This window comes from Manacus candei, unplaced genomic scaffold, assembly GCF_025592945.1.
Source record: "Manacus candei isolate 608988 ecotype Guabito, Panama unplaced genomic scaffold, ASM2559294v1 h1tg000024l, whole genome shotgun sequence".
In the NCBI taxonomy this organism is placed as follows: domain Eukaryota; kingdom Metazoa; phylum Chordata; class Aves; order Passeriformes; family Pipridae; genus Manacus; species Manacus candei.
In genome coordinates this window covers 2,063,294-2,088,420 of record NW_026138072.1, presented here as the reverse complement: position 1 = coordinate 2,088,420, position 25,127 = coordinate 2,063,294, and the positions used below count along the sequence as shown (strand labels likewise).

The 25,127-nt window shown below is 40.4% G+C and overlaps 1 long non-coding RNA gene across 2 annotated transcripts; it reads left to right on the top strand.

The window, feature by feature from the left end:
- The first annotated feature begins 4,476 nt into the window (after positions 1 to 4,476).
- On the top strand, positions 4,477 to 22,330 carry LOC127471508 (uncharacterized). 2 transcript variants are annotated; one of them, XR_007904676.1, is made up of 5 exons: positions 4,477 to 4,588; positions 5,271 to 5,363; positions 13,534 to 13,627; positions 19,804 to 19,850; positions 21,322 to 22,330. It is a non-coding gene; the product is annotated as an uncharacterized LOC127471508 (long non-coding RNA). The 2 variants fall into 2 exon arrangements; XR_007904677.1 differs by lacking the exons at positions 19,804 to 19,850; positions 21,322 to 22,330 and adding an exon at positions 14,344 to 14,523.
- The last annotated feature ends 2,797 nt before the right edge of the window (positions 22,331 to 25,127 follow it).

The following is a 25,127-nucleotide window of genomic DNA, read 5'->3' as shown; positions in this document are numbered from 1 at the left end:
GTGTACATGTGCTGCAGTTTCTGGACACAAACTTCCATTACTGTAGCTGGATCACTAGTGATAAGACAGACCATGGGCTGAATATCCCCAGACTGCTGAGGGTGGAAAGGTAGTGATGAAGGTCATCGTTCTCATTGTGCCTGTAATCAGGTAGATAAAGATCAAACTGCATCAAACAAAATCAAGATGCCGATCATGCACGAAGAGCCATAATTACAGACTTCCACGCTTGCACAGAATTCAGTTGTACTTTTACCCTTCCAAAATGATCCTGGAAGAGGACTGGGGTGTCAGAGAAGTAACAAATGTCACTTTTTCTTGTTGCTGCTGATTGCAGTGACAGAATGCAAGAAATGAATATATTCAGTGAAGTTGTTTTTTCCATGTGAAGTAGAGCACTGTTTCTTGAGTTACACTTCTTTGGCTGAGTCAAGCATTTCCTGTGAGGACTGGATGAATTCATGCTCAGGCCCTGATCCTGCAATCTGATCTAACTGGGGGAGTTACGTCTTGTGCAGAGATGAAAAGCCCTCACAGGATCTCTGCTTAGGTGAAGAGGTCTGCCAGGGTAGAACTGATTGCTGAACTGGAACCAGCAGCTGTAAACCAAAACTGACTCAGAATAAAATACATAAGTAGAACTGCTTCCACCTCTTCTCCAGTCTTCAGAGGGCTTTGAAAACCCACTGTGCTCACAGGAAAATCATTTTTCAGTGGTTTGTTCCAACGAACTGTTTTCAAAGTTTTCTACATTTTCGGCTGACTTACTGTGTTTTATTACATTTTTTTTTTAGCTTTAACTTGAGCAGTGTTCCGCAAACTGTAGACAAAGCTGCAATTTGAGAAGTTATTTTCCCTCTGCAAAACAGTTTGCAATTTTTCATTGCATAAGGAGTTGTAGGCAATCCTAAGGTGCTTGTGGAGAATATGATAAATTTGCAGGGCATACTGTACTTAGAGAAAAAAGATGGAAAAGTTCCTCCACGCTTATTTTCTCCCCCATTTATAATCATTAGGCTTTAAATGCCCCATACATCTCTGTCATTTAGATAAGAGGCATTGATTGCCTAACTGCTGCACAGACATTTCACACACCTGGTTTTAGATGACATTTCAGGGGTAGAAAGAGAAGGAAATACTGTAAAAAGTGTTCACAGTTTGCAATGTCAAACTTTATTACATAAAGTCATAAACAACCCCAATTAGAAGAAAGCATGTTCATAGCCAGGGTTTTAAGCCAGTTCTGGCTTCCTTAAATGTTTCCTGCAGTTGAGAAGGCATTGGGATATATAAACTGACCCCTGATTTATAATAAAACATTGTAAAGTTTTAGAAAAGCTTTGCTTTTCCGACTGATTGATTTCTTGTTAATGTCCAGCAAAGCCTGAGGAAGGGGTTAAGTAGAGGTCTTGAGGGACCACTTGACATCTGCTACACTTGTGACTTTTTGATCTTGTTTTTTTAACTTGCTTTGAGGGATGCCTTACAGTAAAGGCCATGTGTGCCTGAGCATGTTTCCCAGAGATGGCCAGGGCTGGGAGGGGCAGAGTGGCCAGGGGAGAAAACAACTCCTTGATGACAGATCAAATAAAGGCAAAAAAAAAAAAAAAAAGAGGAGAGGGGAGATTACATGCTCTGTAATCATGATAATAGGAAGGAAAACACTGGGGGTCTCAAGTGGGAAAACCTTTGTCCAGAGGAATGTAAGAGTCAGGGACAGTTTGATATTATAAACCATGAGCACCTCTGAGAGCAGCCCTTGTCCTCTCCTCTGTGTGCAAACAGCCAGCCCTAGGCCTTGTGATGCACTTTTCCTGGGAACCACAGGCCCTGAGGTGGAGGCCTGGGGCCCTGAGTAGCCCTGGGGTCCCAGCAGAGCTCTTGGCACTCTGTGAGGTGAGTGGAAAGCTTGGGGCAGGTAGAGGGAGGCCATGTGTCTCCTGGAGAAAGCCACTGAGCTGGCCTCTGATCACTTTGAAGCATGATATCTACCTTCTGCACTTCTTCCTCCCAGCCTGTTTTATTTTTCAGCACCCACTGTTGTGTCCCACCCTTAAGGGGAAGGAAGCACTGAAGATTCATAAATGCTTGTGGTTGAAAAGAATGACAGAAGTCAGAGGGTTCACAAAACATCACAAAGTTCTATTAGAAAATTACACACTTGGCATGGAGATTGATATATTAGTCCCTGATCTACTATATAAGCACAAGGCGGTGGGTTTTGGATAAAGGGGTAGGGTGAATGCGCAGTCCATTCTTTCAGACCTTTTTGGAAATGGGTGGGAGTGCTTTGGCAGTCTTTCGTGGTCTTGACCCCCCCTACAATCCCTGCCCACTTCTAGGGCTCATTCCTGCACTTCTGTAGTACTGTGTTGTGCTTATCTCCAGGAGCTTGAACAAGGATGTTTGTCCTGGAAAAGTGTTGTCCAACCTCTGCGTGGCCCCTTCTTCAGCTGCATCTTGTTGTTTCTCATGGCATGTTATTACCAACAATCCTTGGTTGGCTCCACAGCCATCCAGCTATCAGTGTTTGACATACACATTAACTTCTTACCTTCTGGGGTTCTACATCTCCTCACTGTCCCCAACAAGTTGTGGCTCTGTTAGTTAAGTAGAGGTTGCTTACAAGAAGGCAGTTCAGCTGCTTTGTGGCTGGACACCGTGGTAAGGGCTGCCACTGGCAGCATGGAGATGTCTACCCTGGAGGCACCTGCTTTTGTAGCATGGGCACTGAGGTCTCTGAGACCCACGAGGAGACATGAGTGGATGGGACAGCATCCTCCAGCCATGGCCTCTGGGCACCATGGCAGCAGTCTTACTCCTTTAGCTGACTGACCTCCATTCCCAAACTATGTCTCAGTGATGAACTTGGTGAAGTACTGGCCTCTAGAATCCCGCAAATGTGGATGCTTGAAGTTGCACTCAGGTTTAAACCCAACAATATGGTTCCAGGTCTGACACTAAGACACTAAGGGGCAAGAAGGCCACCTTGACACGAGTAGGAGGGTCAATTTCCTTCTGGTCATCCCACTTCTTCTTTGAAACCGCTATTTCCCAGGAATAGGTGTATCACATCTCCTTGTTATGTGGAATTTCCCCAGCTCTCACAGCTGTGATAAATAGATGTGCAAAAGCTGCAGGCTGATGTGCTGGCATCTGGAAGTTGCACAGTGACAAGCTCAAATGAGAAGTCATCTTGCTTTCATGTGCCACGATTTCTGCAAAGCTGGGGTCTCCAGTGAGGACTTAAACTAATCTCACGTAGTTTATGAGTGAAAATCCATTTACAATGAGAATGACCCCCACTGACCAAAAGTTTAAACAAATGCCCTCCGTATGCATTTCCTACAGTGGGGATCAAGTTCCATAGGTATGATGTAAGTAGGCCTCAAACAAGCCTCTCACCTATACATGGAACAGAAATCATTTGCAAAGAAACCTGAAATGACAGCCATATGCATGGAACATTTTATATGCTACAGCCAGGCTTGCAGACCCCAAGGAGGAGGATCTTCTGATCTGAAGATGGAATTGAAAACAGGTGCTCAACATGCTGCACATAAAAAAGTATACAGGCAATCTGGGAGCTCTCCAGAGATTCTTTCAACTTCTGAAAATATGGAGACAACTTCCCAGCCCCCAATCCCATGCTTTCCCCGTAATTCCCCTGCTCCCCCTCCTCCCAGAAATGGTGAAAACTGCTAGGCCATCATGATGCTTCCCCATTTAGTGAAAGAAAATGTGAAAAAGATTAAGGAGGATCCATCAAAATGTCAGCCTGATCTTGAACTGCTGGGAAAAAAGGCTTTTTTTAATTCAAGTGTCTGTCACAAAGACCTGAGTGACCTTGTTTTGCAAGTGAAAGCCTTTGACTGTGACCCAGGCATGCCTCCTATGTCCAACTCCTATTTAGCAAATAAACTAAAAGTACTGTTCATGTTTATGGTAAACACCCGATTAAGTTCTACCAGAAAAAAAAATACAGCTGGATAATACAGGATCAGATTAGGTTTCCTTCTTATTTGTTGTCACCAAATGCTCCCAATCTTTTGTTCTGAGGCTCGTTAAGTGGATGTTTTAAAATGGTGCAACAGACAACCCAGCTGTATTTCATTTGTAGATAATGGATGCAATACATGTAATAACCCAACTAGATATGTTGACTCATGAGCTAATTTAGGTATAGATGTTACAGCACTTGTGCAGCTGGAAATGTTGCCATCACACAAATCAGTTGCAGATTAACGGAGTCAGGTCCCTGTCTGCACTAAAAAGAGATAAAAGGCCACAGTCAAATATAAAAACAAGTTCCAATGGCTTATTGTAAGTTTAAACAGTATCTGAAAATGTTTTCCCAACCACAATGCAAACTGTAATATGAACCTGGAATCGCTTAACTATATGGTGATTTGGCAATTTTATCTATAGTGGATCCATAAAGCTGAGAACATGGATAAGCACAAAGGAGCATAGCCTGTTATTTAGAAGGTGAGACAGGGGTGAGCATTTCTACTTTTACTGTTCACTCTGATACTGAGTGATGTTAGTAAAGCTACCAGCTTCTCCGTTTCCTGGAGTGGGTTCTCAGGTATGATATATTTAGTAATTACTACTATAATCGATATTACTATTTTGGTAGTACTATAGTTACTACTGCTGCTACTAACTCTGGGACCTGCTGTCATTTGGTGGCATAACTGAATACTTAGAAGGTAGTGCTGGAGCCAGAGGCATCTGGAATCTCTTTTCACCTCTACATGCTCCTGGTACCACATGCACCCTTTGCCTCATCCGTGAAAGCGGATTAAAAATTTGTATGCATTTTCTGGATCCTTTTTGCAATCTCTAGTGGAAAACAAACAAATATGCAATTCTGAAGTACTATTATGACTACTCTTGTCACTAACAGCATAGCAACATTTAAATACTGACTGTGTACAAATGTATTCCCAACCATTAACTGTTGGGTCAATTTATATATGCCTCTGTGTTCAGTGCAGTGAACTGGATGCTGCTGATCAGTTCTCCTGAGGAAAGTAATGGATGGATCAAAAACTAGCTCCAGGAGGAACAAGAAAACTAGGACTGCACTTCTGTAAATATATGCCTCAAAGCTGGGTTGTCTGATGCCTTCTGAAGTGTAAACACTGACCATCCCTCTCTTTGAGATGTTCACCCATGTGGAGTCCCCGAGGACAGATAAGGATTAAGTGCAGACTGAAGCTTCTGCCTCATTACTTTTCCCCCTCTGTTTTACTCTCTCTTTACAGAAAACCCATGAAAGTATTTTGCACTGCAACCTCTGCACATTGGTTAAAACTGACAAGCAATGACAAAGTATCAGCACTCAGCAGTACAAACAGGTAAAGAGGCACATATAAGTACATTTCCTCAGGAAACAGCCTAAAAACTGTTTCCTTGACTTATTTCTACCAATCCAACATCTTCACTGTATTTGCTCTCCGTCTAGTGTTGCTTGTTTCAATAATCATTCACAAGGACTAAATTGGAAATAGAAATGGGTGAGACAAAAGTTTTCAAAAATTTTCAGGTTGTTTTCTTTTTTTAATTTTTTTTTTTTAATATGAGTCCATTATAGGAAATAATTTGGGATCTCTCTGAATGTTATTTGCCAGGAAAAAAATCACAGTTTTGAAACTATCAGATCAGGTTGAGTATTTCCAGACTGGCAAGAAAATGCTAGCCAGACCATTTTCTTGTGAAAATGGAGACATTTCTATGGCTGGTATTTGATTCAGCAATTTCACAGCAATGGATCTAATGCAATTTATCTATGGTTTTAGAGCATCCAATTTCAATCACTCCTAAAGAATGCCATCATGAGTTTATTATGCAGTTCATATCATTTTCTCTGTGAACACGGGAAAAGGAAACTCTTGGCCGGTGAGGAACCATAGGAAATTTGAATTAGTATTAGAATCCACAGAATGATATATGTATAAATTTATATACATAAACATGTACTTGAACTTCATTTTTTAGTTTGTTACTATTGATTTGGGTTTGGGTTACTGGAATGATTGCTGATTGAATATGTGTATTTAACTGCTAGTTGCTGGTAGATGAGCAGAAAACCATACTCAGTAATATGCGGTAGAGGTAGTACATCTTGGAATTAAACACTTCTGAGGCGTAAGTTGCCATATATGAGTTATTTTTTGAGGAAATCCTGCTTCTCTGACTATAACCAAATATGACCTTATGAGAGGCAACATGTGGCAAGGACAACCAACAGCAAAAACATCCCATTCCATCCATAGGATATTGAGGAACTGCTTCTTGCATTTCTTTGCAGTGTGAAGAAACCAGGATTTACCTTGAGTATCCCATCTTAGTTAAAGGTGGATATGAGTACAGATCCTTGTTGATTTTAACCTCCTTTTTCTTCAGTCTTGTTCCTTCTGTTTAATATAACAACATTTGACTGAAGTTGCCTAGTTGTTTTCATATTTATTGCTGATTATATGGTCTGAGAAGGAAAGGCAGCATTTGCTTAACTCCAGCTGTACTTTATTGAGAATGCCTAGCTGACCTACAGGATGAAGCACAAGAATGGAGATTTTGAAGGAGCACTCCAGAGAGGTTAAAAGGGTGGATAAAACTGTGAGTTATAGATATGCAGCAACTGGCCTTAACCTGAAACCATGTTAGGATGAGTGGTGTGTGTAGAATCACATCAGTTCCAGAACATGGAGTTCAAATCCACGATGCTTCAAAGCAATGGTTTCTATTTCAATGCAAATTTGACAATGATAGATGTTAATCACACTCCTTAACAAAGAACCAGAGGCATAAAAGTGAGTAGTGTGTCATATGAATCCCATAAAATAGAAAAGGCCCACATGCAGTAGATATACTTAACTTCTAGGGAAACCAATCAACACCTTCAATATGTGGCTACATGGTAGCATGCAATACTTAAAACTTACTAGAGCCTGCAGTTAAAACAAGAAGAATACGGTTTTACAAAAATGTCAATAGGGATTTTTACAACTGTAGGAAAAATAGAGCAAAAGTAGTCTCTGAACTGAGATAGCCTTCTTGAAAACAGAAGTGTCAAGAAAAGAAAATACTAATTCTGAAAAAGAATTATTTTTTTTCCATTCACCACTGTTGAGGGGAAAAAACTATGTGCTTTAACCCTGATCCTGAAAGGGTTTAATTTACTTGCCTGATTTCAGACATGAGTAGTCTCACTGACTTCAGACAGAGGATAGTCCTGCTGAGATCAATGGTGGTACTCACATATATAATGTTAAGTACATGCATGCATCTTTTCAGCACTCAGATCTCAAATGCCTACCAGAGAAATAAATACACCTAGAAATAAATATCAAAGTGCTAAGTGAAATTTTTTTCCCAGCCTGAGATGAGTTTTCAGGAAATTGACACAATTGCTCATATGTGATACATTTTATCACTTTTGAATTGTGTAAGTAGAATCACTTGTGTAAAGTGCAGGAAGATTACAGTGCAAGGTGTAGGGAAATTGCAGCCTATGAGTCTTCCTCTCTGAACAATCACACATTAGTTGGGATCATCAAAGTTTTCCCAAATGTCTTTGTGAGTGGGATTGTAGGTGACGTTAACATTTATAGGCTCAGAAATTTGTCTAAGGTTCTCATTTTATTTCAATATGAACTCATGTTATGTCTGTTGAAAATTCTACTGACAGTCCCATACATGTAATTTATGACATTTCCTATCAAGATGTTTAGCTGAATTAGAAACACTTGTGAAGAAGCCCGTCTGCAGCCAGTTAAAGAGCATTTTTGTAGCAGAGGTGAGAGCTGTTGAGGCAACAAAGGAGGACTCATCTTACTTTTATTCCAACGGCTGTTGATCAAGCAATTGCACCATAAACTGTTTACAGCTGTGGCTTTTGTTACGGTGACAAAGAATGTGTTTAAGGGTAGACAGAAAGATATGCTATATGTTAGTTTACAATTGCCATGTAGTTTGCACACCAAGCAGCCCTAAACATATTTCTGCAACTTCCAGATTTCTTTGTGAAATGACGCTGATTTTTTTCTCTCTTCTTCATAATTTGTTTTGCTGAGCTGGTTACCTGTATGTCTGTCCTATTTTCCCATCAACACCATTGAGGCCGTGGTCATACTACTCCTCCTAGCTCACAGACTTGGTTTTATGCGAGTTATTCTATTTAAATAGATAAAACCAAAATTAAAGATGCCGACAGTTTGAAGGGCATTATTATTTCTACACTGTGAGGAATGCAGTTGACGCCAAATGAGAGAATTTTAATTGCTGAAATTCATCTATCTGAGCCTTTTATTAGATTAAACAGCTTATTTAGCTGTGCAGACCAGAGATTTAGCTCTCTGTTTTTACCCAGTTGTCTTAAAGTTTAGTTCCATACTTGTCTTCAGAGACAGGTTAATTTCACAAGAAAATGTCAAGAACTGGTTCCTTGGAAAGTCAAATCATTGCCTGCCTTCAAGTTGTCCTGCTTGGGTGCAGAAGCCAGGGTGAGGACACACGGAAGGAAACACCTCTTTGTCCCTACTGTGTTACCTGGGTACACAATGGGACACAGACCATTTATTTTACGTTTAGCTGTCTAAAACTTAGTTCTCTGTTTTAAGTCGGTAGTCCACTCTGCCTTCATGGTTAGTATATAAGCAGCTCCAGAGTTTGCCTGTCTTCAGATGAGATTTACTGCCCTCTTGAGGTATTTATCTTTCTTCTCCAAGAACAAGGTAGCTCAAAAGACCTTGTGCCCTTGTGTAGGAAGTTTGTATCAACAGCAGCCAGCTGTCACACTAAGGAACATAGGCTACAATCCTCTGAAAAAAATCCCACCACTTCCTGCACAGATGTCTTAGAAGAAGAAACTGGTAAAATCAACCTAAATTATCTTGGATTATCCTGTTGTGATGTGGCCATATGGCATTTCCTTATGTCATGACGCTCTGCTTCATGGTAGGATGCTGTAACTAGGTTTCCAAAAAAGGATTCACATAATATGAAATCCATGTTTGTTCTTACTAGAACACCGTGGACTGCACTGTCTCTGCAAACTTCAAGAGCCAAGTCTTCTAGAAAAGGCAGTCAAGCACAATGGGGTAGAATAATTGGGGTCCTGGCCAAATTTGCTTTAACATTACTAATTGCATTTTTCCTTGACCTGGTAAGACTTGCTTCAGCCTGGCTTTTGTTTCATACTCTACTGAGCTACTACCTCAGAACATTTCTTTTAATACTGCTGACTGGTGTTGCCTGGGCTTATTCTACCTGCATTATAAAGCTAGTAGTTGAGCTGGATGCACTCAGGTCTTTGAAGGCCCACAAAATTACAGCCGAAAGTCTCAAAAGGGTTTTGAAAATCATATGACCGTGGGGATGATAGTAACCTATGTAAGGGGAAGTAAGCTGTCATGTCCTTCTGCAGAAAACTCTATTGTCTCTGAGACTTCTGCTCTTGATTGTCTGTGGGTTAAACAGTTTATTTTTAAGTTCATTTTCAGATTAAAACCATTATACTTTGACTTATAAAAGCCTTTATTTCAGAGGAGTAATTTAGTTTACACTGTTTGGATATGGTCATATATGTTTGATCTTTGATATCAGGCAAGTTACACTCCATATATGCATGAGAGACACTTGCTGCTTAAGTGTTTTTTTCTATAAGAGATATTAACATATTGAACTGGAGAGAAGAGATATATTTTTGGTGAACAAAAATAAGAAAGCAATTGGCTAAAACCCCCTATTAGGATCCTTAATTAGTACCCCTTAAATAAAAAACATTACCTGCAGAAAACCATACTATGAGATAAAGATATCATGGGAACCTTCCACTAATCAAAATCTTCTGTGACTGCCTTATTAAGATACTTGCTTTAACAACAAAACATATGGTAGAAGCCTCAAGGAGATAGACCCTTTAGCTCACTGGCAACAGAAGTGTAAAATGCTCCCAGTTCCTTCAAGGATTTAAGTATTGCTTGCTTAGGGTGTTTCATTCACTAGCAAACATGGTGATTTGTGAAGCACAACTAATGTGTCCCTGGGAAGTTCAAGCATGAAATAAGACTAGGTGTGAAGGCCTGTCAGAGTCCAAAGAGATATGATTTAAGAGGAAGCACTCCCTGAAAATGTGAGGATGGGTGTTACTAACTTAATCCATATGATAACTTCTCCCCCCGAATGTATGACAGAATGTAGGGCAGAAATGCATGAGACAGACATTAGTCATTGTTCACAGGTGATATTTCTTCCACAAATTTATAAGCAAAGGTTGCTATGCTGTGTTTAAACATTTGTACAACAGATTAGTGTGCAAAGATGAAAAATAAAGGATCTACCCTATGTTTACTTGCAGATGCACATACAGCTGGAAAATTTAAAAAGCACTTGTTTTATTACAAATGTGTCTCTGCAGTCTTACACAGCAGTAGAAATAACTGAAAGCTAGGTGTCTGGGAAGATACAGAGCGGCAGGAAGGTAGCTTTCTGCCACTGATACTCTTATATGTATAAATAGATGCATGATACAATTTCTGTTGTTTTTTGCTTTCTTTTGTAGCATGATGATGGTCAGAAGCAGGATGCAGTCTGCTCTGATTTTGCTTGCATGATCCTAAGTTTTCTATTATCATCACAAAACCATAATACATGTAACACAATTTAATCTCGTATTAAACTGCACAAAATATATCTGTACAAGAACAGAAAAAACCACAACCTCTATTCAGCATACAGTCTTGGGAGACAGCCATACCTGGGAAGAGCTGTGAAGTTATCCAGTTGATCCCTCTAAACTGCAAGGCCTGATTTTGGTAGTGAAAGGCATATGGGATATTAGTTCATGGGACTGAAAGAATATGTCCTGTTTTTCTGGGACATAGTATGGGATGTGCTAGAGAAGCCTCTGGATTGTAGGGTTGACACTACACCTTGGACAGAAGTATCTGAAAAAAGGACAGTAGAGTGCAAGAGGGAGTCTTAACTCTGCTGCCCAAGTCCTTACCTGCTCCCTGCTACATTTTGTCTGTCTGATAGGAAAAGAGATGACTGCAGAACAAGTCTGACATTGTTCTGTAAAGGTAGGTATGGTTGAGGAAGGTGGGTAAGGAACATCACCGCACTGACCCAGTGCCCCTGAGATGTATGAGGTGATACTGCTGTGCACATGAAGGAAAAGTGCTTCTGTCAACCGTTAGTCCAGCTAATGTGGCTTATCCAGGGCAAAGGCACTTATTAGTTCCTTCCCTTCCAAGAACACAGGGTAGAGACTGGGAAATCTTTATGGAAAGTGTAAGGTGTCTTGTTCCTGTGTTCTGGCTAGTATAAGCAGCCAAAGAAAGCCCCTAAATAAGTCACAAATGTGTTAGACAAATGGCTCCTGATTATAACAAGCCAAAATCTCACACAGTCTTTAGAGCTAAAGTACATTTGGATTAGGGTAGATGAACTCCCTTTAAGTACAAACCAAGCATTTCAAAGTAAGTCTAACATCTTTCTGCTGCTACTCTTCCTCTTACAACCTGCAAAAATCTAACTCACTGCAGTCCTCTTCAAAATAACAAAATCAAATTCAAGCATCTACAGCGTGTCAGATCTTAGACCTTGATGGTGCCTCTGGTGCCTGAAATTGCATATCTTTCTAATCCAAGAGTGTAAAGACCTTTCTGTTTTCTTTCATACTGTCATTTTCTTTTAAACTAAAGAAATACAGAAACCAGCTGTGCAGCACTGTATCAGCAGTTTGTAGCCTCACAGATATCAGTGCAAAGGACAGTGGCTGTATGGAATGAGATATATTTAGGAATATGCCATGCTGACAATATATTTTTGTTGGTTTTAGTGTGAAACAGAAACAGATACAACATCTGCTTCCTCATCCACTGATGTTTTCTTGTTTTATATAGCTGAAATGATTTTACCCTAAGTGATGGATTGAGCCACTGTGTTGCATCAAGCTGCAGCTGTGCCAGATTTTACAATTTTGTGATTCAGACTGGGCACACAGATTCTGGATTCTGGGCACACAGATTCTGGGCACACACATCCTTTCTGGAGGGAAAGGATGCAATACTTTATTGTAGGAAAAAAGAAAACCACTTCAGGACATAAGAGAACACTCACAATGCATTAAAGAAGGTGAATGAAGGGTACATGTGGTAAGGTTACTCATATTTGACTTCCCTTGAAAGTTACACATCTCGAACTTTTCTTCTAAATGGAAGAGCCATTAGAGTGAATACTTGCTTTCTCTCAGGCAATCACAGATTGACTACATTCCAGTGTAATATGGCAAACATGCTAAAAAGAGTGGAAAATATTTTATAAAAACAAGAATCTGTAATGAGCTGCTCAGAAAATGGGACTATAATGGCCATGATATTTTGGAAATGTTAAATATAGCAGAAACATGTCCCAGGGTTTTGAAAGTAACATTTTTTCCTGTGGGTTGCACTTGAAATGATACCTCTTCGAGTTATTAAGAAGCACTGTATGAAGCACTATATGGGTGAAGCTGTCAGCTATGAGATTTCCTAATACAGCCTTCTGCTTTTGAATGCACTTGTATTCCTCATCTTTGCTATGACTTATGACAATGAACTCTACAGCATAATCATGTGCCAACTCAAAAAACACTTGACTTTGTTTCCTCTAAGCCTGTCCTATGGAAAAAAAAAACAGCAAAGAAAAAAAGGATAATTGTTACTCAATGATTTCTTCATTCCTGATATTTATAATTGGGCCTAGACCATCTCTTCCTTTGAGCATTCCCTCCTTTTCACCTAAGACTCTGAGCATATTTAGTTTTCCTTCATATGGAAGCTGTCCCATGTCTTTGATCACACATGTGGTGTTTTCAGGCTCTATATCTTGAGGCACACTCAGCCATTTCAACAAAAGATCATCTTCTGTGAGGGGCTTCTCTCCTCTCCTACAGCAGGTGAATAACATCAAGTCACAACAAACTGCTAAAGGTTCCACCTTGGCTCTGACTCAACACTGATGGGTTTCTTTTTCCTTGCATCTACATGCTGGACCAAATGAACAGTGTTTCTTGTGTGTGGTTAGTGTTTAAGGCCTCATTGTGTACATGACCTTGAAAGATATATTTTTTTAGGTAAGTACCTCATAAAATATTTTTCTGAAGACATTTATCAAGAGAGACTATGAGAGACTGTAAGGAAAGGGAAAGGAGAAGGTGGGGGAAGCACAACATGTGCTTTTCAGCTGTCACAAAGTCCTGCAGCAGCAGCCTTCATGTGAGAGGTGACATTTTTCACATTACAAAAGGGAATCAAAAGATTTATATTCAACACTCCATATGTATGACTCTCTACGGCATCATTTTGAAAGGGTGATTATTGGTTTGACATGAGGGAATTTTTTACATTAAATGCTGAAAGTTCTCTATGTACATAGTCATAATCACCTGCTGCTGCTTTTTCTTACTGCATGGCTTTTAATAATAAATAATCATAATAATGCTACTTAGGTTCTCCATAATTACCCCATTTGTTTTCCAAGAACTCCCAGGGCCTGGTATTTATCACCTGATGTGAATGTTCCCTGCCTGTCTCCCTCCGCTTACATGTGCATATGAAACAAGTGCAGACATATGGTAAGTGCCTCACTTAATTTGATGGTAGGTCTGCTTATTATTATCTCCCTGAGCTGTGGTAATTTTAGTTCATTTGTTGAGCAATTATTAAACTAGAAGCCACAGATCCCCTGCTAGGCTTCTTTGTGGGATCTCCCATATTCTACCCCAAAGGTACAGTGTGTTCAAAAGTAATGCACTGATTGTGGAAAAGATGTCAGGTGACACCTCTTAAATTCTTGTGTAGGTCAAGAGTTGAAGTACTCACTGAGTTTAGACAGGATCACTTTGTAAACATGTTCTTTATACTTGAGTTTACATGGCAGCTTAGGCTAATAAGGGTCTTTCAGCATATGCAAAGTGAGAAGAAGGGAAGAAGGATGGCCACAGGAAGACCAGACAAGGACTTAGCACAGTGAAAGAGATAGGTCTGATTCTGGGGGTATTACAGCAGAACACCTGCAAAGTATAATCTTTTTTCATGTCGGGTTTCTGCAGAAAAGTTGCCTTATTCTGCTACTTTGAGGTACACACAATAGAATGGTTTCTCCTCTTGGCCTCTTCTCCCCCTATTATTAATCATATAGATGATTGAGCTGATATGGGATAAAAAAAGGATTGGGCTCAACTAGAGTTATTTTGTGAACTACTGGTTTTAGTAGGGTGTTTGTGCCTAGATTTTTGCACTTTCTGTTTTTTTTTTCCTTCTTTCATCTTACTGTCCCAACTGTTCAAAGAAAAGAAGTCAGCAGTCTTGAAATATCACCTGAAAAATGAAACACAGAAGTACATGTACATAAAGATTTAAGTTTGCTGGAAACCGACAATAGTAGATGAAAGCCTGTCCAGCTTCCTGCAGCTGCTTCTCTAAAGTACGTGACTAGTAAAGCCAAGACTTACAGAAGAAATTACATGTGCCCCAGCTGTGACCAGACCTTCAGTGAGTAAAGTTCTTATTGGGCAAGACTCTTGTTGCTATAGCTGTCATGCCCTCCCCCATCCATGCTGCCTGCAGTAAGGGTTATTTCAGAACCTCAGCAAGCAGAAAACAATGCCTTTTGACTTTTCTTCCCATTTCATCTTATTCTAGTTCTTGTGGTCTTTTGGCCTTTCCTTGACCTAGCTAAGCTCATTGGAGAAGAGTAGCCTCACCTGATAGCAACTGTCAAAGCATTTTACTCCTCTCTGCTTTCTTCATAAAAATTAATCTAGACTGTAAATCACTGGCTTGTCTTGTTAAAAACCCAGACAGCTCTTCTAGATGCTCACTGGGACAAGCACAAAGTACAAGGGAGTTATGTTACAAGGGATCTCTACCTGTTACTAGGGATTTCCTCACATCAACAATCAATATTAGAAAGAGAGATAATGATAGCATTGAATCTGAAGTGCCATTTACTGTACATCAGATACAAATATAGTTAAATACAAGCTTTCCTTTCCTCCTACCTTTTCCTTCTATTTACCTTTCTCTTCTTGGGTGTTTTTTTTCACAATATATACTTCCTGTCTTCTTTTTCTTCCCTTGCATTTCTAATGCTTTCTGCAGTTCACTCTTTCCTGTAAAGTTGGTCTGCTCTCCTCTTTCACAGTCCTGTCAATCTTTTGTTTTCCATTTGACAGTTTCCACTCTTAGCCCAGTCTTATTGTTCACTTGTGAGGGAAAGCCTTATGAGGAGCAGCTGAGGTCACTTGGTCTGTTCAGCCTGGAGGAGACTGGGGAGAGACCTCATGGCAGTCTACAACTTCCTCATGAGGGGAAGAGGAGGGGCAGGCACTGATCTCTTCTCTGTGGTGACCAGTGACAGGACCTGAGGGAATGTATTGGGGCAGTTCAAGCTGTATATCAGGAAGAGATTCTTCACACAGAGAGTGAGCACTGGAACAGGCTCCCCAGGGATGTGGTCACAGCACCAAACCTTACAGAGTTCAAGAGGTGTTTGGACAGTACTCTTACACACATGGTGTGATTCTTGGGGGTGGTCCTGTGCAGGGTCAGGAGTTGGACTCCATGATTCTTGTGGGTCCTTTGAACTCAGGATATTCTATGATTTTGTAATTCTAGGACTTGCTTCCTGGCAGGTATGTTGTGTGCATTCAGAGATGAGAAGTCTTGTGGTGCACCTATTTTTGATTTTGCTCTGCTAAACCAGCTAGTTGGTGTTGGCACCAATCTATGATTTGGTTGCAGGGTGTTTCTTCTGTCTGCAAAATCAGGGGAGAGAGCTAATGAGCCAAGCAATTGTGACAGCTCAGGCCACAGAAGTCCTGTGGTCCTCCAGGTTTTGTCAATTGTACCATGATCCCACAAGTAAAACTGGCCTTGTGATAGAGGCCAGCACCATTCTTCCCAGAAGCCATTACACTCTTGACTGGCCAGCTAGTGAGTGAATTATGAGCAGTGCTGGCCACAGTGAGTGCTTTTCAGGGCAAGATGCTGAACGCAGCAGTCTCAGCAGATCGTTTTGGACATAGCAGAGTTCAGACGATCCAAGAGTCAGTGCTGTACGAGCCTTTTTAAACAAAGGCTGTAACCCAGCAGCACATGCTTGGAAGCAAATTTAAACCAAAGTGTTGAGCCTTTCTGTGTTCCCCAGATGACTAAGTTATGTAGCAGCTTGCAGGTAACAGGGAAACTGTTTTTTTTCCCCCAGCTGGATCAGACGTAACCATGCTCAGAAACTGCTATGAATCTCTCCAGCCACATGCGTCCTTCCAGACTACTGAGTTGGTTCAGTGCTTTGTTCCCTTGAAGAACAAAGCAGCTGGAACAGAAACCTTTCACTGACATCAAAATACCTTGAATCTCAGATGGCTTCACTTTGTCCTCAAGACCACAATAATGAGAGCATTCCTGTACCCATTGCCTCACTCCCACAACATCCACTCTCCTGCACTTATGAAAATGTACCATGATATGCAAACAAACATGAACTTTAGAAACAAGCATTCTTTTTGCCTTAAATTCCGAGAAATTCACAAAAGTTATAAAGTAGAACCTTCCGTGAATTCAGGTGCCTCTGAGTATAAAGTCTCACTTACATTTTTCTTTACTAAGGTGGTGCTGTTGCTTTTGATGCCACCACCAGTAGTGCAGACACAGTATAGATTTCTAAAACTACTTTCAAAGAACAGATCTTACTAGAAAAGATTATTCAGCTCCCAATTTGTAGGTGATGGTACTTAGTTTCTGCTCTCATGTCACAGCATTGTTAAGGCCAGGGGAGAAGGAAATCATCTGTAGGAGAAGAAGGTACTTTCCCCTCCTCAGCTGAACCACTTTCAGTTACTCTATAATGAAAACAGTCTTGCCAATGATCATGAAAGTAACTGTTTACAGTGAAAATCTGTTTGTTTAGGCCTGTCTGACAGAGGTAAAGTGTGTCTCATTTCTGAGGACTTACCTGCAACAGCCCCGAGATTTGCAGAATGCACCTATTGGATTGAAAACTCACAGATTCATTGATGTAATTCTCTAGAGAGGGGCAAAATCTGCTGTGGTTTGCATTCCCAGCCATAATGATCTTAGATGCATTGAGACATGCCCAAATAAAGAATGGACAGGTGGCTAAAATTATAATTGTTCATTTAAGAGAAGTTTTGAGTTGAAAGTAATCTCAGAGCATTTACTGAGTAGACCTAAGTGCAGCCACTCAATCTCTCACACTGCAACTCCAGCAGAAGAGCACTTCCAACACTTGAATATATGTGACTGAAATTGCCAAGAGCGATTGGCAAAGATGTATTCAAGTCTTGGCTAGTAAAGAAAAGGGGAAGGGAATTCCCAATGGTTTGCTGTATTTTCTGAATTGATGTGTTTTCTCTGATAATCAGTTTCAGACCATCTTTTAACACCAAACTTTTTGATCTTGCTGGAGAAAGACCCTCTGAACCTCATATGATCTGCTGCTAAGCTGGAATCTACCACACAAGAGCTCCTTCACTTTAACCAGATTATGCTGAAGGAGAAAGGTTGCATTTGAAGGTATTTGAATGCATTTTCCTTAATGTTAAACAGAGCTCTGTGTGTAACAGAGCAGCCCCATTTACATTATTTGTTTTCTGGCTCACTTCTACACATGTAGTATTCCCAGCAGAGTTTTTCCATCTGAAAATTAGAGGTTCAGATTAATGTATTTTATAAATTGACTTTTTGTGCCCCTGAAGTTTTAGATTTTTTTCATTAAAAACTCCAATTTTTTGGCGTTAAACTGTATTTCTTTTGTAAACCTTTAGAGCAGCAGCTGTGCTTACTGCCAGCATGACACAATGCAAAAACATATTGTTCCTTACAAAAAAGAGGGGAAGATTTTAAAAAGTGTGGGAAGGAAAGAGAGAGGCCAGGACCTCTTCTCTCTGGTCAGGAACAGACCATCCTAGGACTCCTTCTGAGCCCTGTAGGGTGCTGGCAGGAAAGAATTTGTAGCCACAGGGACATGTTATCCAGAACCAAGGGTTGAACCTAATTGTAAACAGATTTTGCCCACCTTTTTTTTGATGAATGATGACCCACTGGCATGTGACCTGGCTTGGCAATTTCCCTGCAGTGTCCAGGCTGCCATAAGGAGATACGTAATGTCTAGAGTGATAGGAAACTCTTTAGTGCAGATGGTACATAAAATGACTCACTGTGAATCCTCACAGAAGTCTCAGCTATAAAAATGATAATGGAAAAAGCACAAGAAAATGCACAAAGTCTTAAGAACAATTTGTTCCATCTCACGTCTTCTATTTGATGTACAAAAAAGACATACTCTGCAACCAAACCATCAACTTCTTCCCCTACATTGCTTTTGACTGGCCAGGCAAAATCAACAGGACAAGGCACAAGAATTGTGGAAGTGGAGGGAGCTCTTGGAGAAGGCAATGTGACAGCTTGCAATGTTTTGGCTATTCCTTAGGGAAGAGAACTGACTTCTTGGGAAACGCTATGTGCACACAAGCTCTCCTCTCCTCTTTTCACTTCTCTAGTACTTCTGAGAGCAGGAGGAAACATTTAATTAGTAAAAAAATTATACCTGCATTTTTTTCCAAGAGAACCACTGAGTTTTAGTTCAGAAATAGACTCCAAACCTCAGTGGGTGGAATTTTTCCTGTATTCCCTGAAAGTATTTTAGAAAACTGCCATTGAAGCCACATTTTCAATTCTTTCCTTCTTTCCTTTGATATCTCAAATATTTTCACTTGCTTTTCAGTATAGTTTGTTGAGCTTTTTGTAGAGTTTATCCCTCATTTAAAACAATATCTCTGCAGCATTCCATAATTGCCTGTGACTTTTATTCAATTTACTGTGTTCAGTAGGTACTAAAGATCAGAAGTAACAAAAGAGTCTGAGAAGAGGGGAGCATGGAATGGGGTTTTACCCTCTCTCCTCTTTCCACTATGAGAGGTAGTATCAGAACACTAGGTAAAAACATACAAATAATTTTGAAAGACAAAGTGTTATCTGCTTGCAAGTTACATCTGCTGTTGTGATGGTGATATAGGGCACCCTATATTCTTACTCCATAGTTGCTATGTCAGCATTTTAATGGGGTTTAGCAGCAAATCCTCTAATTTCTCCCACTTACCTCACTTAGCTTAGATTTGTGGAGCAGTTCCTATGAGAAAAAACCAGAATTTTTGGTAGGAAATTAACCCCAAAGTTCAGCTCCATGAACTCACAAAGCTCTCTCCAGTCTCTTGAAGGGGAAGCAAATGTCTGGTCCTCTGGGCAGCTGCAAACCGTACAAGTACTCAGGACACTTTGTCCGAGGAATCACAATAAATCTAGGCAAACCACAACTGCTTGATCCTGGGTAGAGTGTGAGTGGAAGGGTTTTGACACAAATTGTCCTGTGAACAGGTATGCACACCTGCTGCACTGCTTCCCTTCCTCCTCTTCCCTTACCTTGCCTGCCATACCTTCTACTGGCCATGCTCTATGCAAGAGCATGTATCACCACAGAGGTATAATTTAACTGTCTTCCAAGGACCACTGAACAGCTCTTCTTTCCTAGTCAGCTAACTCATTCTGCAAACACCGTAGATGTTAGCCTCAAGACAAAAATGTTATCTTTTCAAAGCAAAGAATCGTTCTTAAGTTCCTTCAGCTAATCCCTCTCTGTCTGTATTGTCTGTGATTTTCTAACTGTGCACACATACTCCTAAACCAACCAGATGTTCCCAGACAATTCATTCTGGATTTCTGATTCCAGATCATCTGTGAAGAGCCTTCTGTAGAGCTATTCCAGCTGGCCACTGGGTAAGGCACTGCTCTCACTCCATGCAGACAAGTGCAAATGGAGAAAAAGAACCAGTATCTGCAACTTTTCTTGATGGATGCTATCTGCTTGCCATCTGATGCATGCACTGAATTTGTGCCAGCTCAAGTGTCTTTTTGGCCATAGGGTCGTAGTGGGATGAGACAGTAAAAATGCTGAGATCTAAGCAAATCGATAATGACCCTCTTTGGTCTGCGAGACTCATTCTGGGTACCCGTTGACAGGTTTCAGACAGAACCCTAACTGCCTGCAGTGAAGCAAATGAGACAAGGGGTAGGGCCTTGGGGGGAGGGAAATTAAACATAGTAATCTGTGGGGAAACAGGGCAATGTATGCAAAGGGCTCAGCTGTAACAACTGGAATTCAAACAAAATTATCTCTCAGGAGTAATATTACATTCTTTTTTTGAACACTCTGGAGAAATACTTGTCTGGTACATCCAGACTTAGGCTTCATATTGACTTTCAAAGTTGTGATCTGTGCTGGGTAGGATCATCCTCCAAAGAGTGCAGAACATTTGCAGAGTAGCACAAGGGGACAGCAAAGAGTTTCTTTTTTGAAGATGCTGCCTCTTTTTGCCACCATAGCACTGATTTGTAAGCACATCTTTGACTTAACATTCAATATTTCCCCTTGAAATTCAGATGAGGTTTCCCCAGATTTCAGGCTGAGACTCGCAGCAATCTTAAGATCCACACTATACAAGACATCATTTATTTGTAAAAAGGAAATTAATTCTGCACTTGTGTTGGTATGCAGTACATATGCTACTCTGCATTGGCACCACACTGCATAACACTTTATATGTAGGCTGTAAAAGGTTGACTTGGAGAGGTTAGGGGGAGAAAAGTCAGAAATACAACCCTGAATGTTTCTCTGCCATGCTATAAATTATTTTCTGTCTGTATAAACAATTTAATTTTAGAACCAGGCCCCAGGAATGTGGACATGTGATGAAAATATATAATTCAATTTGAAACTGAATATTTAGTGATAAAAGTACTGCAAGGAATAATATTTAAAGAAGGATTACATTCTTCGATACTTCAATTGCTTAATTTCTTCTGTCAAAGTAAACAAACACACTTTGTCATTTAACTCACTACATCAGAAATTATGTGTGATGAGTTTTCCTAAGTATTTCTTTATCTACACACATGTACTCACACAATTTAAAATGCCATAAGGTTATTTGTAATTTTGTTTCAGATTCATTAAACTCCAAGATCACCAACTTTCAGAGTGAAAAAAAAATCATAGAATATGTGAGATATTAATTAGATTTGCTAATTAGTTCTGCAGAATCCTGCTACATTCAAAATTCTTTTATATGTATGGCTTTATATGATATTAGAATACTTTGGCAATAATAAATTTGCAACTAAATTACATGATAGACTTTTTGTACTGTCTTGTAAAAATTTTCCTTTTTTTTGGAATACTCTGTAAAAGCAATGAACTACAGAAATGGCTCATAAGCTGCATTTTGCTGGGTGGATAAAAGTCACTGAACAAATTACAATGACTTCCCCGCATTGCAATCCTACAAACCGTCTAAGGAAATCAGGGTGAGTAATGGCTCAGAGCTGCTCTCTTTAATGTGCTTCATTTCAAGTCCAGACTTGGTCTCATTTGACATGGATGCAAGCTGCAAAGTTTGGATTCAGGTTTTTTAATGAGCATATTGAAAGTTCAGAAGTGTGTATAAATAAGTTGTTGGGTTTTTGCCCGAGATGGTAACATGGGAAGGCTCCTGCTGTGAGGTTTGGATCAAATCTGGAGCTTTGGTTTAATTCTATTTTTGTTTCTAATGTACCAAGTTCACAGCGTTCACAGCCTGCCATAAACCCCGCCTGTTAAACATGCGCATTGTCAAAACATGCAGAAGACTTGGCTCAAATTGTGCGTCGCCTCATGGAAGCCAACAGAACTGTGGGCTGGAAGGAGCCCCTAGCTGCAGTATATGACCACAGTGAACACCTGGACTTGATGGAAGTGGCAAAATAAATGATATTTTCATAGAAACCATGTCTGAGAATTGCTTAAACACACAAGGCTCTAGCTCAGGTAAGAACAGCTCCTCTGAAGTGCTTTTGGTGCACTGAGGGTCTGTCTCAAGCACTGTTCAGTTTTAGAAAGAATTGGTGGTTTTGAGCATGTTGTTTATGAAGAAACAGTACTTTTACAACTGAAAATAAGGTTTGCTCTTGAATTATCAATGAAATATGGTTAGTTTTTCCAGCTGCTTTGTGTGCTCCATCCGCTGGCACTATGACTGGAATCAGGAGGTGTTGTTTGCAGCAGCTGCTCCACAGCACTATTGCAGAAGTGCATTTTCTGACCACTCCAATGTGGAGTTTTGAACTCCTTGGCTCTCAACAGACCTGTCCATGAAAACCCCCTTTTGGAAGCAGCTTCTTTCCATTTATTACCTGTAACTCCTTTGCTCCCCTACCCTCCTTCTGCACACGAGGAAGTGAGGGCATGGAAAGATAAATGAGAAGCAAAAGTTTTGGGGAAAATTTGTGGCCTGACGGGGAGTCCTCTCTCTCATGTTTTGTTGTTTCACTTTGGAAACCAGGATACCTCTAATGATGACAGTGTAAACTGGTGTATGCTTCACACAGACCGTGACTAGATTTTGATTCCTTGGTAGAAGCTATGCTGTATGCCATATCTGCCAGCACTGGCTTCCTTATTTGTGTTGTGCTGATAAAGCATTGCATGGGCTACCCTTAATGCACCAAACTGAGAAGGGCTTTGTGTGTCAGCTATGGGGGGTTGGCCTGGGGGATAATGTATTGAGAAAAGTCAGAAATAAAGTATCTTTTCTTTTCCCTACCATGCCATAAGATCAACTATTTTTTTTCTGTATAAACAATTCCATTTTAGAACCTAGCCCCAGGAATGTAGACCTGTGATGAAAATATATAATTCAATTTGAAGTTGAACATTTGATGATAAAAGTATTACCAGGAATAATATTTAAAGAAGGATTATGTTCTTGTATACCTTAGTTGCTTTCTTCCTCTGATATAATAAAGGCTCTGTGTACATTTCACCCCAAACACCTCAGCTGATACTTGATGAAGTTCCTGAAATGGCTACCACATTATTGCCTTTACATAACATAAACGCAAAACTTTAAGATTTGTAGCCTCCTCTGTCATGCAGGACCCAGAAACCTGTGGGCTTTGACAGGGTGGTAGCTCTACACTAATTTGGGAGATAGTTGTTGACAACTGTGAAGTCTATTTCATCTGAGTAGAAGTGCTTATTTCCTTTGTGGAAATAAGTAAAGAATCTCAACCATACCATAAATATTTTAAACCCACTAAGATTCATGTGAACGACAGTTGGAGATGGTTATGTGTGAACTGTGTGTGGTTAAGGAGACTTCTGAGGGTATCAGTAGCTTGTGCATTGTGCAAGTCACTGAGTGGGAGGAATGTAAAGAACTCTGCATTTACCCTCACCATAGATCAGTGATCATCTGGGCTTGTGGTGAACATAGGCAAGGGACCTGGATCATGCGCTCTTGTGTTCCCAGTGTCAGCCTACACTCATCAGCACCTCAGTAAAGGAAGATGCCTCAGAGCTGTGGCAGTTCTGACAAACCAGAGCGGCCCAGATGTTTTCCAGTCTTTCCAGAGGAACTGACCTGGAACCCCCCTGCCTTGACCATGTTGGAAGCCTGGGGCAGACGTGCACTCCCACCCCTCCTGAATTGCACCCAGAGCATCTTGGCAAAGGCTGAAAAACTGGAAAAACTTAGCAAAATCTCTCTATGGAGTAGTCTTGCACATGATTATAAAGTTATCAAGGGCTTATGGAAAAGTCATTCAGATCTGTGTCTTTTCTGCATCCTTATTGGGATGACTGAAAAAAGTAATTCTAAGAACTTGATATGCTCACTTTTAGTAAAAGGCACATTTTTGCAATACTACCAGAATGCCAGACTTGGACTTCTCTGATATTTGGGTCCTGGTATGCAGTCTTTTTGACATAAAATATACTCATCCCAAAACTTGAGTGAACCTCTGAGATTTTGAAGTTGCAACCATAGCAAACATAACTTTGAGAGGGGGGGAAAGTGTTCTGTCAGTGTCATTTCAGCTCTAAATGATGCAATCTACTTCTCTTACATACACAGTTCTTTTTGGTCTCAAAACAGACCAGGTAATGTCAAAGAATTCCAGTGGACTATTTCAGTGATAAAAGAGAATCAAGTTTAATACATCACTACTTTCAAAAATACCATGGCAGAATGACCTTCAAAGAAAGTGTCATTCTGTAGAAAATAGTCAACACAGCTGCAATATCAACTCTCTTTCCTGACGTACTGAGGTACTGCAAAAGCCTTCAGAAGTGGGAGGTGTTTACTTTTCAGAACAGTTTGAATTATTTCTATATTAGGTTTTATTGGATCTATACATGGCTATTTTATGGCTCTTTAATATTTATGATGTATTTATTATCATTCCTACATTTCCCCTGCAGCTCTACTGAAGTGGGACTATCTAAAGATTGTGGAGCTAGTTGTTATTGTACCTTTAATTTACAGCCACTCCGTATTTTACATTTGAAGAGTTCAGCGGCATGACTGACATTAATTAAGTCTCATGGTCCGTCTAAATTCCTAGTCCCATATAATGCATTTTAAGTAGGGGTAAACCAAGTTGAGGAGCAGCGTGGGCCACAAAGCAGGTTTATGAGAGGGCCTGGGAAGAAACATGCCAATGGGAGATCCCTGTTTCCAACACCAAACTGTAAATTATATCTCTAAGGAGATCAAAGCCTTGCTCCGTTGCTTAGACAATTGTCATTCAAAATTAGAGGCATCATAGTAAAATCCAGACACTTCTTGGTGAGCAGTGTTGGCTAGCATCAGAATAGTTTGATTTCTCAGAACTAGGTCCAGCCTAAGTGAGAAGACAGTGGTAGGCTTGTATGAGGGAAGAGGTTGCATATAGTGCACAGCAGCTCTAATGTTCCCTCAGCCACTGCTCTGAATATCTCAGCATAGGTCTGGCATCCATACTTGCTCGTGGGAAGATATTCATGCCATGAGTCCTGTCTTGGAGGGCCCCCATGGCTGGAGTCCTCCACATGCTCATCACTTGCCGTCTTCCTTCCTGTTCACCAACTTTGATTCTCCCCTGAGAGTCCTGTTGCCATCTAATTTCAGTTCAAATATTTTTTTGCTGAATCAAATAGCAACAACATTTTCCTCCTTTTTTTCTGTCCTAATAATTCTC